Source organism: Pararge aegeria, chromosome 9, assembly GCF_905163445.1.
Source record: "Pararge aegeria chromosome 9, ilParAegt1.1, whole genome shotgun sequence".
NCBI lineage: Eukaryota > Metazoa > Arthropoda > Insecta > Lepidoptera > Nymphalidae > Pararge > Pararge aegeria.
Window position 1 is genome coordinate 11,446,468 of NC_053188.1, and position 16,233 is coordinate 11,462,700.

The 16,233-nt window shown below is 34.3% G+C and overlaps 1 protein-coding gene across 3 annotated transcripts in view; it reads left to right on the forward strand.

The window, feature by feature from the left end:
- LOC120626479 (forkhead box protein O) overlaps positions 1-15,775 on the forward strand; it is a 111,750-nt gene extending 95,975 nt beyond the window's left edge. For 2 of the 3 annotated variants that reach the window (XM_039894004.1, XM_039894007.1), the window contains exon 9: positions 12,563-15,775. The gene's annotated coding sequence lies outside the window, so the exon portion shown is untranslated. Of the gene's footprint in view, positions 1-5,460; positions 5,616-12,562 lie in introns of all 3 variants that reach the window. The other variant, XM_039894005.1, reaches the window with a different exon arrangement.
- Positions 15,776-16,233: the final 458 nt, after the last annotated feature.

Consider the following 16,233-nt stretch of genomic DNA (forward strand, 5'->3'; position numbering starts at 1 on the left):
TTAATGGGGGGAACGTCGGCCAGTTGAGCGTTCGGTGGTTAGCAATTAAATAGTTTAGCTAATCGCCCGCCTTGGAATATTTTTTTACCAAACCTGTGTCATTATAATTTAAATAACTTGATGAGTTGGTTTTCAGGTTTTCATTACTATTAAAAAATCGGGTGATATTTAGTGTTAATTTTGATTAACCACTAGCTGTACCTATTTAGGTATCCATTCAATCAATCTGATGAAATGGATTGTCCATTTCACCAGATTGATTGAATGAACGTACATCTTAATCACTCACTCACTTTCAAACTAAAGTTAAAAAATGTTTTGTTCATTCAGAACTTATCACAGGCACTTGTGAAGCGTTCATAGATATAACATGTTAGGTAATGGTGATAACTGCATTCATTAACTTAAAACTAAAGCTAGGAGGATTCCAGACGCGCCCTGGTCTAAGGAAGAGCCAACATCAAACTAAGCCTGGTTTTTTTTTGCCATCCCAATCTCACAGTTATATTTAGCTATGAAGTTAGAGCAATTCATACCCCCACTTTTTTATTATACATGTAATCCTTGATATTTTAATAGGATTTTTCTATAAGCTTATGTTTTATTTAAACTTTGAACTTATGGAGCGACATCACAGGGATTTAATCCGGTAATTTGTTATAAAATTATGTATAAAGTGTGGCAAATCGTGACGCAAATCATTACATTGGTCAACATACTTTTTTATATTAACAAGCTGATTTCATAAAGCGTCGTTTAAATTTCTGAACTCATCGTGTATTCCGGTCGGCTAGCGGCTTAATTAGGTAGGGCCCCACCTTTACACACGATTTCACGGCACTTGTTAAAAGTTTTCAATTGCGTTACGAGGGGGCCTTTATACAGAATTTATTCATTATATTCTAGGAAACCCCCCAATACCCCCTACTTAATAAAACGCTCCTTTGCTCTTTTTATTTCCTCTTCCCTTAGTGTCCCCTTCTACTTAAGTTTCTTTTAATATTTAACTCGTGCAATCTGAAATTATACATCCGTATGTTTTCATTATTATTATTTTTTTAATGAAAAATAATGAATCAACTGATGGTGATAGATTGTAGATAGGGATGAACTTGAATGTTACAAAAAGTTATCTGTGTGTAAAATTAACTACGGAGTACCTAATATAATCGTTAGAAATACTAAATCGCTCTAACACGAAACTCCTTAAGGATAATAATCACAAAACAAAACGAAAATCTTTCACAAACAACAAATAAAAAGGTAGCTCTTATGTCTTGCCTATTTTAGTTATTATATATTCTCGGCTATAGTTTGTAAATTAAATATGAAATAGTGTCCAGCGTGGAGAGACGCTCTAAATTCCTCTTTCCTATAAAAGATTGGGACTATGGGACATCTGTCCCACACCGCCTAATATTTTCCCGCCTATTATTGTGACAATAATAGTCTCTACTAAACAGATAAACTCAATAACAAACAAGTTTCGGAAATCAAACTTTCGTGATCTGTTATCAATCATGTATTTTTCATATTAGGCTGTCAGAGGTAGAGTAAAGGGATACAAAACTAGCAGGCGTAAGTAGGTACATCCTTATCTAAAATTCTCGCATATTAAAATATTCTGCGCAAGCTTATTATTATTGGGAAACTTTTAATTTAGTTACATTATTAAAAGTTGCGAGATCTTAATCTGAAAGCCAATCAGGTTCACGATCAGGCTGCATCCTACACTCAACTTTACATGTTGATGTTTATTTAAAAGTTGCGACTTATGTTTCGCATTCTAACCAAGTCTGAGGGATGAGAGCCGCATATCCAACAAGTTGGCTCTTTATTGTTTGACAGCTTAGTAACGACTTTGATCGGTTATTTAAATGAAGGCAACGCAGTTATGGCTGTCAATATTACAGATTTATATGCGCGCGGCGTTTTCCATAGCCTTTTTATAAATTGGACCGGCGTTAAATAAGACTTGCCTATCCAGTTTAGCCGATGTATATTTTATTGACGTAATTTTGTTATAAGTAGATATTTGTAAAATTATATAATTTAAATGCTTTAAACTTTACCTACGCTATTAAAATACCTTAATCACCAAAATATTAAGAAGAAGAAATAAGAGCATTTTATATATATTATTTTGGCCTATTTGGCAACAGATATAACTAAATTTCGCTTTATTCAGGAGCATGCCTTACCGAAAAAAAAATACTAAACAAGTCGGCCAAGCAACGGCGGTTACGACCAAGTAAAAAACGCACTGAATTTATAACATTGTCCTACTCATTAATCGACTCTAGTCTGTGGAAAAGAAAGCACCAGTTACTTATGGAGATGTTGACGTGTAACGCACATATATTACATACTAACTTTTACAAGGTTAACTTGGTCCGTTCGCAACGACAACCACAAGTTTGGAAGACAGATTCAGCGGATAATCTGATCTTTTTTCCAACGTACCATTTTATTCATTTAATAAAAAAAAATTGTACCTAAATGAATTTGAATCCATTGTTTCCATGCACTAAGCAGTAGTGCAAAATCTTCTTCAGTCATTATATTTATTTATATTTGGCCTCCGGAAATTTGATCACATTTCAGACTTCAGTGTATCGGAACTAACTAAAATGGCTTTCTATAAGGCATCGGCGTAATCTGCATGTATTATTTATCCTCTACTCTACTCTTTTTCTTCCTTGGACACCACCCTACCTTAAAGAAAGATTCAATTTTCTTGGCCCGTGCACATCCCAAGGCTCTCAGCGATCCACCCGAGAAAATGTGCTCAGAATGGTGAAGTGTAACTCTAGCAGTTATTCGGAGTCCTTTACAATAAAAGCGGCAATGCTATGGAATGAACTCCCTGATGACATTCGGCGCTCTAAATCCCTTGCGATTTTTAAAAGTCGTGTAAGGAGGCACTATTTGTCACTATAAACATGTTAATATTATATGTATATGTGTGTGTATTTATGCATATTTATATATATTATATTATTACATTTATTATTTTATTTAATTATTTATGTATTTGTATTTCTTTTAACTCTAAAATATATTTTTTATTAATCAATAACTATAACCTAAAATAAACTATTTAAAAAGTAAATAAAATCTAAAACGTCCTCGAAACCACCGCAGCGAGGCACAGTTCCTAAGATGCTGGCAGCATTGCCCCTTTGGATGGCCAAACTAATTCGTTGGCCAAGGTAACTGCCCGCTCTAGGATCACCGGTAGACTCGATAACCCTTTTCGATAATTCTTTGAAAAGGGCTCTTGCCTCCGGACCCCACGGTCCCAATGTCTCTACTCCAAAAGGCACAAAAATGAAGCTGCTATCCAGGTTTTCATATTTACGCCTCTTGGCCTGCTCGGCACTGGAAGCAGCCGCACCTACCATTGACGACATATATACATTTATGTATATATATATTTTTTATATATATAATTGCGATTTCCCGTCTCTCATTGCCTTATTCCAATAGTTAAGGTAGCCTGGAAGAAATCACTGTTAGTGATAAGGCCGCCTTTTGCATATAATTAATGTTAATGTAAGTGTTCCTGTGTGTGTTTCCTTTATTATGCAATAAAATTGTTTAAATAAATAAATAAAATAAATATATTATTGACGGCCGATTGGCGCCGCAACTTGCTTTCTGAGACAAGGCCGTGGGTTCGAATCCCACTCCCGATTTTTTTTTTGTGACGAACATGAATATTTTTCATTGTCTGGGTGTTTATCTATTAAGTATTTATGTATAATATTCATCAAAATATTCATCAGTCATCTCAGTACCCATAACACAAGAAACGCTTACTTTGGGGCTAGATGGCGATGTGTGTATTGTCTTAGTAGGTATATATATTTATTATTATTTATTATAAAAGCGCATACTTAAGAGAATATGAAGATATTATTGTAATGGAATATTCTATATGAAATTGGATTACCCTATTCTGTTAACAATTAGGCATCTTTTAAAGCTGGGATATCGCTCTATCTAATATTCTTATTATTATATGCATCGGGGTTTCTCGCTATCCAGTGCCCCGTTGGTTTATTGGTTAGAGTTTACGAATACGGTTAATAAAATAGTGAATTCTATACTGACTCGGGATACGGATAGGTAAGCTGATTGAAGCAACACTATTCGGTGTAAAAGTTAGTCTGATTCTTGTTTGAAGAGGTTGAGAGAGGATTTCTTGTTTTTATTTTAACGTCACAAAATGTTTTTCCTGTAGGTAATATTTCAATTTCATAAAACACTCATCAGCTAAACAATACTTATAGGTAGGTTGTGTTTGATGTTCTCGACAAGCGTAATGTAATCTTAATATCTACGAAGTAATTTGTGTTCTGTGACGAAATAAATGACAAAACTCCTAAGGGTGTTTGCTTAATTTAGTAAACGCAGCATTCGAAATCTTCCGTTGTGTCGGCGGCAAATTGGATTACGCCTGTACTGACGCCTTCACTGCTTACGATTTGATGATATTAAAATATGCCAAATGTTTAGATAATGATACACAAATTTGGGTAATCTTAATTTTGAGGGACGAGAAACTGTATCAGTAGGAACTTAAAAACGAGTATATATCGAATTAGATTGCATATATTGCAATAGCTAGTTAGTGTACTCAGGACACAGATCAGGTTTCTATCGACTGATATTAGTTTTGTTTTCAATTTAAAAAAAGTAACTGATTTTTTTTTTGATTGGAACAGCACGAGAACTCTCCAGTTAGCTTGCAGACGTTTTGGATTAATTTTCGGTAGAGATCAATAAATGGCGTTACTATGGCATAATAAACAAGATATGATTTAGTCATTAAATACTATACTCCGCGTAAAGCAGGAGAATCAGTATTCAGTTTTGTTCAGGGATGATGGCAAGAGACCAGACGGTATGACTATAGTACCGTGGTCGATGGAGCGTGCGCTGGTGTGGTATGCGAATTGCGTTGATACGTTGGCAGCTTCTCACTTGCCGAGTACGTCCCAAAAAGCGGCAGCAGCTGCCGAATCTGCTCAAATGCTTAAGCGCCGTATATACTCCGTTATTTGTAATGACTTCATTTTTGCGGCGGTTGCGTTTGAGACTCTAGGGCCATGGTCTTCGGACACGAAAAATTTTATTAACATAGTGTCACAAAAATTGATCCTTACGTCTGGTGACCCAAGAGCTGGCGCTTATTTAGCCCAACGGCTAAGTCTAGCTATGTAAAGGGACAATAGCGCCAGCATTTTGGGTACCATGCCCATAAGTGAACAGTTAGACGGCTTATATTTATTATAAATATTAATTTTTGTTTGTAATTGTTATGAGAAGAAAACTTTATGATATACTATTATCGTAGCAGACTTTCCTCCCATTTACCAACTTATGCTATAATTTTTAATTAACATAAAAATACGTGACCTAATTTCTTCAATCTTTATGCTCCACACCAAACAGATCTTCGGCATCCCACTCCCACATGTTTCGCTCAGACACCGGAGCATCCCCAGGAAATGTTGACTTCATCATCATCAATCATCGCGCTGAGCAGACTTGTTAGTGATTGCAGTAGATGGTAGTAGAATCATTGAGGTCGCTGCTCCCCATAATCCGTTAGTATATCCTTAGTGGCCACATACGACATCACTTGGCATATTCTAATTTTAATTTTATATCTTCGTTAAAATAGGAATCTGTTAGATATTGGATAGAAGCAGGCGTTACTTTGCGGATAGTATGTTATGAAAATTAAGCTTAATTTACTATACTCCGCGAAAAGCAAGAGTATGGTGTAATTTACAATTTCTTCAATCCTTATACGTTTCGCTCCAAAACCGGAGCATCCTCAGGAGATGTTGACTTTACAATGAATAATTAATTGTTCAGTGTTGTTAAAGTCACTTAACAATTTTTAATATTAATTTTCCTAAGGAATCTGTTACAATAAATGGGATTTATAAATTTTTTTAACATCTTTATAAATTAATAAATTTATCGGTTCTGAACACACCAAATAAATGAAATAAAAAACCTGTTTTGAAATAATTTTGACGTTATCGCAATGCACTGACGGGGTTTCATGTTCACATGCTAAAAAATATTGCGTGCTATATATGAAAGAAATAAATAAAATGCTAAAAGCTCATTGGTATGCTTCAAATTCAATCTACAAAGTTCTACGCTTTAGTCGTAATGCGATAATTAACGTCCGATATTCGATTACTATTAAACATTTTTATTAAAATAATCTTCTCAAATTAGTGTATTTTCATCGGTCCTCGATATGTCTACAAAGTTTGAACGAAATCTGACCGTTTAAAGTGGGTCAAAATAGCGTCCAAAGAAGTCGGTTACAAACATACAAACATACTAATGAAGCTATAAAGCTTGTAAAAAAGATGATGGTGGTAGATATTGTCTACAAATAAACCGACTGCCTTTCAACTACAAAGTTCTGCTCTGCAAATACTGCTTACTTACCGACCTACGATGAATATGGTTGACCCCAATGTTACTAACGTTTCTGGTATAACACATCCTGTTAATAGCGTTATGCATGAAAAGCGTCTTTGTTGCTCGTGAAAGTGTCCACGTGGCGAAATGCGAACAGGGCGTGGGGCGTTACGCTCCGCCTACATGCAACAGGTACTTACACCGCACGCCTCTCAGGCCGACCTGACTCGCTTTTCGTCGGCTAAACTACCATATCGCGTACATATTTGAAAACACTTTTACAGGGAACAGGAAATAAACCCTTTTATATCACGTGTATTAAACCTTACGGAAACGAATCTTAGAAGAATACTGTTATCGGCATATTTTCTGCCATAACTAAGAAAACGGATCTCAACTTAATCGAGAAAAATGCAACATTTATTGTAAAATCAAATTTCTGGTGTGTAATTCAAAATCCTAATTCCAAAAAGGTCTGGTGGGAATTGGCTTGCACTTCATACATTCCTAAAAGCACTGCCTACCCAATTTTTTTGACATTACTTTCCACTTTATGCCATCTTCCTGCCTACCCTGGTCAAAAACTATATGCACGCCACGCTGCTGCTGGCAGTTCAGGCCGTTTGCTAGTGAAGTTCTTCACTTTTGAAAGGTCAAGTATTTCTGTTTTAGTGATTCCACTGGTTCGGAAGTAAGATTTTACTGAACCACCACTAGATATAGGCGCCTAATAGAAGTTAAAAGGGTTTTGCAGTAAAATTTTTAATCATTATCCTAATACTATTCCGACGACTATTCTGACATTACAAGCATATTCTCAGATACAGTAAGGGCCTTTACCCACCAAGATGCTACAATGCGGGCTGGCGAGCAATAACGGTTATTGTCACAATATATCAGGGAAAATTACCTCCAGTATCATAGCAAACAGTTTTATTTTCACTTGGTCCATATTCTTTATCTACAAAGGAGTTACTTCTAGTATTTCCTTAGAGTGCCTTAGACTATATAAGCACTGTGGTCATTTTAAAACGTGCATTTCGTTATGCTTTTAGAACTTGTGCTTTTAATGAGTTTCTTATACAAAAATTACTCGTAGCCAGTGGCATGCACTGAGAATATGCACAGTGTATGCAGATGATATAAAGTGAAGAAAATCTTCAGTACGAGTTGTAAACGAAATTAAACTCAGTTAGGTACCTACAACTTACGTTAGATTCATCAATTGGATTATGGACTTAAAATAATAACCATACAGGTAAGCTCGTTACCATCTTAGACTGCATAATCACTCAGCAGTTGAGATTGTACTCAAGGGCTAACTTGTAGTGGAACAAAAGAAAAATTAAGAAATTTTACCAAAACTATAACTTTGACCCAAATACTATATCTAAATCCTTTTGCAATCGCCATAAAGGAAGCGCGTTCTAAATAACGCGGGAGTAAAGAGACATTTCAGTATGAATAAATTTACGCCAACGCCCCCTCACCGGAACCACTCGATAACCAACGGCGCCTATGCTTTATAACCCGTGACTTCCGGTAATAGATTTATCGTCACACAATCTGAATAAAAAGGCGGAGAAAAGACCTATTTATGGAATTTATGCAAAATGCCTATGGCCTACTTTTTTCTTTCCAATCTTTAGGAATTAAAGAATTATTTATTTATCTTTAAGAATAATTTACATATTGACGTACGGAGAAGATGATCGGATATCATAAGAAATATTAATAATCATTAAAAATATTCCCACAGAATCTTTATACATTTCTAATATACCTATTTAATCATTAAATAAATAGTAACCATTTAAACGTCAATCAAATTATCTAATTTAAATCAGTAGTACATTTCGATAGTGTGTAAAGTATGTAATATGTGACATTTCCGTGAATTGAACATTGATTAAATTTTAACACATTTGAGAAAAAAGAAAAAAGTGTGTGTGTGTGTAACCTTTACGCGCGATTGAAGAAAAACTTTTATTATTATTTATTGATGAAAGAGTAAAATGTTCCTGGGACTCCGCCATTTCATTTAATATTCACTATTTCATTTTATATTCTATTTAAAATTCATTAATATCACTTTCATATTTTGATTTAAAATATATTCATTTGTAAAATAGAATAAATGAGAGTCAATGTCAAATCATGTCTTTGTCATTGAATATTATAGAATGTCGCAATAGTTAGAATATATATTAATAATTTACTTAAGTTTAAATTTAATTACTATTGTAATAAATAAACAAGTATATTTAGATATTAATAAAAAAAACTTAGCAATTTAATTTTTTTTAAACTAAAATTTTTATTCACTTTGCTATTCACAATTTATCCGTTTGAAAATATTGGAAATAAGTAATCCTTATTAATTATGATATTTGCCACTAGCTGGCGTATAAGTTAAGAAGCGTGGAGTATATGACATATACTTACAATACTTACAACCAATCCAAATTATTATTTTTAAATAGCGGAAACTACACAGACGTCTGACGTAAAAGTTACTTCCGTCAGAAAAAAATCTGAGTTACTCCCTAGTCGCGCCTTAAGAAGTTTTACTTAAAAAACGTAATGAAATCATCAAGAAACAGTTTAACAATAATTTAAATCATTTATATGGTCCGACTTCGCCTCGTTGTCAAAAGATCTTGGTTATTAAATCAGGGTTTCAAATGATTTCTGTTCTCATGTCGGGAAAATTATGTTAGCTATTTAAACGTTTTTTACCGTCAAGGTATTTCGAATAGCTCAGAGTTCGGATATTCTAATTCGATCTCAGGTCAGGCTATAAATTACCTAAATTACATTGTTAACTATATTGGTATAATTTTATGAACTACGAGTATATCACAAACATAATGTGATAATTCATCATCATCATCATCAACAGTCTATAGCAGTCCACTGCTGGACAAAAGGCCTCTCCTAACATGAGGGTTTGCCCATAAACACCGTGCTGGGCAAACGGGTTGCTTATTGCAATAGCTTTTAGTAGTAGACAGGACTCTGGTGCCCGTCCTCTATTATACTCCCTCAAGCCTCGATCTTGTATTATCGTGAAATCCCAACAAACCGTATTCACATGTTCCAAGATCTATCCATCTCTCCTTTGAGCAAGCCAGTATCTAGCAGTGGGATACAGATATTTATAGATAAGGGAATATCGATCTCCGAACTATCCGCTGATATAGTAAGTATATGGTCGTCGACAAATCAAAAAGAGCAAAGTTAACCAAAGTTTTACCTACCTTGCTTTCATTCGCAATATCATACATTAAGCCTTCGCCTAGACATGGTTTATGTCGGTTTTATTTCGGGAAAAGCCAATTATCCACATCACATATTAAGAGCGCGCACTTTATTCTGAGCAATGAACGGAGAAAGTCCGTTACATTGCTGAATATGCGACAGATTTATCGCGAGTGTTGGGGATGCGACTTTATAATAATATTTTATCGAAAAATATATCGATAAGTTTTTAATTGAGTCGTGTTTATAGATTGTAGTATTTGTCTGCACAATTTATTAGCATCAATAGCCTTTAATAGTTTCTGTTAAACTTTTTTTTTTTATTGTTTGTTGGTAACAAACAAGCTCTAATTTAACATGTAGTAGCACGAATTGTCACACTTATATATGGTATTAAAATTTTGATGTACGGAATTTCAATTAAGATACATTAAAACAAGATTTTTAAGTCTGTCTGAATCTAGACACTGAGTCTGAGAAACGATGATAGTTAGAAGCGGTTATAGCGCAGTGGGTAGGAGCTCGACTTAACTTTCGGGGGGCCGAGTTCGAATCCCAGCACGCACTTCTAACTTACGTGTGTTTTAAGTAATTAAAATATTACTTGTTTCAATGGTGAAGGAAAAAATCGTGAGGAAACCGGCATGCCTGAGAATTCTACATAATGTTCTGAAAGGTACGTGGAGTCCACTGGGCCAGCGTGGTGGACTTAATCCCTTCTCACTGTGGAAGGAGAACTCTGCCCAGTAGTGGTCCAGTAAAAGATATGATGACGAGGATGAATCTAGAGTAATATTATTCCAATATTTGAAAAGTACCGCGAAAGTAGCTTTAATTAGTCCACAGTGTTTTACACACTCTTGACCTTTGAAAGAGCTGTCAGTTTAAGTGTGACAAAAAATACATAACTAGACCAGTGTTATGCCTGGTTTATTAATATGGGGTATGCCTAGTATTATCGATATTAAATGGTATCGATAGCGAGTCCAACACTATGAGGTCGTCACCTGGGACGAGGGGTGAGGGGCGCGCAGACTCGGCGTCGCTGTGGCGGGCAGGTTACGATTTACACTCAACCAACTCAGCAGAAACTCTGCGAGAAACGCTGATAATCCACATCTCACAGACGCTGCGTGAGAATTATATCGGGATTACTATGAAATGAAACTTGTCAGATATAAACTACTCTGTTAATTGTACCGTTATAAGTTTGTACTGTTAATAGTAGCTATACTATTCACTCAAATTCGAATTCAACTCAAATTCAAAAATGTTTTATTCTTGTAGACCTTGTCACATACACTTATGAAGCGTTTATACATTTAACATGTTAACACTAATGTTAGGTGATGGTGATAGCTTCATTCGGTAACTTGAAACGAAAGCTAGGAGGGTTGCAAACGCGCCCTGTTCTAAGAAGAGCCCACATCAAACTTAGCCAGGTTTTTTTTTGTTATCGCCATCTTACAGTCGAGTTAATGTCTCGCTATGAAGTTAGAGCAATTCAAGCTTTCTTATTATACATATAACCCTAATTTTATATTTCATCTGGTACCTAATTTGTTATAAAACAATATACAATTACCCTTGGATGAATTACTAATTTTATGCCTATTGCCTCGTAAATCGCACTACAAGTTTATTTTTACTTCTAATATTAATTTTATTACAGTCCACTTTCTTTTTAAATATGTTATATTTTTATGTACACTTTTTTACAAGAGAAATTTACTCAAAAATATAATTGAAGTTTACTACAATAGTGATAAAAATAAAAAAACTTATATCTGCATTTAGAAATTCATAATCAGCTGATCAAATTAAATTCTACTTCAAAAAAATTCAAAATTAAAAATTAATTTATTACTTGAAATAAAATATAGGCCTAATATAAGCACTTTTGAAACGTGAAGTCTGTCTGTGTGTAGTTACTCTACCACCGGTTCGGAAGGCAGATTCTACGGAGAAGAACCCGGCAAGAAACTCAGCAGTTGCTCTTTTCCAATATCAAAAATTTACATTTTACATTTTAAAATTCATTTTTCTATCTTGTGAGAGAAAAAAACATTGTGATGATGATGAATAAATGTGTTTTAACACATTCTTTAAACTTATGCATTGGTAGGTCAAAAATAATTACGTTAGGAATCATATTATAAAAGCGTATACTCAATCCCACAAATGACTTCTGCACCTTTCGCAGACAATATGTAGATTAGATCAGATACTGCATTAAATGACTGCAATTTATTGAATTTATACCGTCGCCGCATCTTGCCATTAACACTCGATTTTGTAACCTTCTTATACACCAATCTATCAGTTTTTGTATTTATCTTTCGTATTTGGTTATTTTTTTGTTTCCCTATTGGGCTATACCTAGCCATTGGACAGAGGTCACTGTTGTTAGGCGAAAAAAAAGTCACCGTGTACATAGTCTTCAATATAGATGGTGTCACGATATAGATGGTGGAGAAGTAGAACCCGGAGTTTTAAGTAGTTCACCATCTAAATACGTCGTAGGTTGTATATTTTATTTTTACAAAGGTATAGGTATAGGTTAGTCTAGTGACTACATGTTCGAACTCGACAGGACGTACTGAAAATTTACAGCAAATGTAATTAATCATAATTATTAAACTTTTAACCTTTATTAACATTATCTATCAAAGTATATGAAAGCATATAAATGAAATTTAAGTAAAACATTCAGAATAAAGGGTTTTTTTATGGTAGCACGGTGGCTATAGATCATACACGTAAATTATAGGTATTTATATAGGTTATGTACAGATACAGAAGATTGGTGCTTGAATATTCTAACCAATGTTTTTTTTTGTTTCAGATATAGAGAAGATATATCTTCGCTGAAGATTTGGAATTATATTGAACCATTCGTTGTTGAAAAGCGGATTCAATTCTCTCAACACGAGAATGTCCGTTGGACCGCAGTGTGCGAATCAACACTGCAAATAAAGAGACTGCTTCTTAAAAAGTTTTATTTATGGAAAAAATTAAGTGCGATGTTGAGATTTTGAGATTTTTGGAAAAAAACATTCAAATATTTGGTAACCTCGCATATTATGTTTTTAAGAAAGCGTTTAGATAAAAATATCAAAGCAGTGCTAAATGGACTTTGTTTCTAGCTTTTCATGAATCAGCAAAATATATATTAAGCAATTATGTATACCTACACAGATTTAAAATTAATGAGTGCAGTATACTTAGACTGATTTTATTCCCAATGTTGGAATGATTGTCGTAAGATATAGGTACCTAACTAAACCAAGGAGTCAAAGGCTCTGTACCTATAATTGCCATTATTATTTTATATAACTATTAACTAAAAATCAGTGTACTTCAATGCCTCTTAAACGATTTCGTGCGGGCCAATGTTATTTATATTAAAGTAAATCGTTTATAATTAGAGTAAAATATTTGTATAAATGTCATCAAGTACAACTTGCGTAATTATGTAAAACGAGAAGTTTTAGTTTTAAAATTATTTTACCCTCATTTTGTTAAGTAAATAAATAGTAGGCCAACATTTATTTATATAAGAAAACTGTTACTCATACAATTTCTTATAATGCAGCGACTCAATAGTAGAGACTCAATGTAATAGTTGTATCCGTGTAATTAAAATATAATGCCAGTAGGTAATTTAATTAATTAAAATTACACATTGCTCAATAAATCCTGCAAGTTTAAGCTGTATCTTTTGAAACGCGGCAACTTGCAGTCGTTAAATACTTAAATTGGTCGACATCTGTCATCTTATTCTGTTATCTTGAAAAGCTGGGCGCGTTTAGTGTAAAAGATGGCTTCTTTTATTCTATTCCATTACAAGTTAGCCCGTGACTGCAATCTAACGTGGTAAGTAAAGATGCAGTCTAAGATGGTAGCCAGCTTACCTGTTGGGGAGTATCATTAAACCCATACCCCTTATCGGTATCTACGCGGCATCGCGCCCGATCGCTTAATCGCATAGCGGCACGTTTTCGTCGGTAGGGTGGTAACTAGCCACGACCGAAGCCTCCCCCAGACCAGACCAGAGAAAACTCAGAAATTATTAATTCCCAAATTGCCCCTGCCTGGAATGGAACCCAGAACTTCCAACTTGAAATCATAGCGCTCACCGCAGCGCCAGGTAGATCGTGCGATTGCTTAAAAGCAATTTCACAATCTTAGGTACAGCATTAAACCGGCTTGTTGTCAGGTATACTAGGTATGTACAATTAATTGCCAAGCCGTGATTTTTAAAGTCGTAAATTATTGCAGTGCACTCCCTATTCCCGAAAAATTATATAAAACTTGTGCATGCCTTGTATTACCTACACAAGGAATGCGCTTGTTTGGTACGTCATTCCCACTTAGAAATCAAATAATCGATTTTATTTGAATTGATTGTTATTTTTTAGATGAACCAAAATCGGCACCATCATTTTGAAATCTATAGAACAATCTTATGGAGCATAAGCAAAATCCTTTATAGTCAGATGTCTAGTCCCAGATGTTAAATATTTCGAATAAGCTACTTCGTCAACTAAGAACAGTAGGTAGTTACTAATAGTTAAATGCGAAGGCTAACCATAAAACTACTCGGACAAAGCGAGCTAACTTGTAAATTATGTCAGTAAATAGTACCCCTACTACGATTTTATACATCTCTAAAACCTAATTTTTTTATATAATAAAGTCAGAATATGAACAATACCTTCTTATTTTAAAATTCGTAAACTCTGATTCCTACCTGTTTTATACGGGACGGTCTGCTAGCGCCTAACGTATTCAACTTATACTAAGTTAATTTTTTAACAAAATTAAGGTACCTACCTATTATGCAATGATCACGACATCGAACTCCATAAAAACCTCGTAATAGGCGTACTGTTTGTGATATATTTATCCATTAAGTGTTCAATTTAGTGAATAAGTCAATTCTTGTAATATTTGACGTCCATATACCTACGAACTTTAAGAAAACATTAATTGATTTTGCGTCGTAACTCCATTGTTGCGTATCTTAAATTTTATATTTTATATCTCACAAAAGCACAAATTCTCTATAATATTGCAATCGTAAAGCACGTGGAATTCGACACACTAGAACTGACAAAATCTCACAAATAACTGTTGAAGAGTGTGATACGATTGCATGTTTTGGAGGGTTAGGGCATAGATCCGCATATGTAAACCATATTTTACATTCTAATATTACTCACATATTATATATGCAGCTGATATTGGTGCTATAATAAGATAATGTACTCCGAAACCATTCTAAAAAGCGTGCTTTTAAGTCATTATGTTAACTAAAATTCGTAAAACTTACTTGCTATTAAATTACGAAGTGGCATTGCGGTGTGCTGTAACCATTTTTAAATGCTATCTATATATATAAATATAGATAAATAAATTAGAAAAAATATTGGGACATCGTGTGCATGATATAATATTGTTTTTATTTTTATATAAAATATTATAGTCTATACAGATGAACTGCTTTTATATTGCGGCTGCGTAGTAAGCAGCTCGCATGCAGTCGGTCTGTAAAGACACCTCAAAGTAGGTAGTAAATCCATAGCTTTTTATATTTTTTTCTTAGCTGACTTAAAGTCACCTTCGTCGTAATTTTGTTTTCTTAAATTTTTATATTCGTAATAACCATTGCCAAAAGAAACGTGTAATTATGTAACCTACTCGTTGGTTTATGTATATAATTAATTTGTATCTAATATTGTTTAATGGTAAAATAAAAGTTAATGGTCGTGTTGAAATAATTGTACCTGTAGTCTGTACACAAGTTGATCTGGTAATGGATCAGAACTATGACTTGGTACCCTAGATCTACGTATTATAACAAAGACAATGTTGATAAACAGATTTGAAGTTATATGCGCGCGGGGCGTTTTCTCTGTTTTTGGATATAATGCACTGCATGCAGTAATGGCCGAATCAGGTTTTTTTATGTTCTTAATTCTGCAGAAGTCTCCTTGATACCCACAAGCATCGGCAAGTTAAAAAAGTGGCATCAGTTAAACCCTTGCGTTGCTTTTTTTAACTAACATACAATTTAAAATAACGCGCCCGTATTAGTTACTACGCAATTAATTATTCTTTTAGGTTACTGATATTAAATATTAACGCAAGTCATGCCCGTTTTCACTAAACCTAGGAATAGCCCTAATCTGATGCCTAGTGATCTCGGTGATTCCGAGAAAAAAAAACGCTTATGTAACTAACGATGTTTGGCGCCAACTACACCGATTCGGTAAATCGTAAAAAAAGTTAAGAAACTCGTACACACCAACCTTAAATTCACACGGATAATGAAAAATATGATAATAAAAACACAAAATACAACACCTTGTGGCAAGAACCAGAGACAAGTTGAGTTATATATGTTGGCTAGTGAAAATCGATTGGTGAAAGGTACATGTATGCCTAAGAATCTTCGTTGATTAGGCGTTACTTAAGCATTTCCTTGATCGCCGTATGTGAAAACGGGCATAA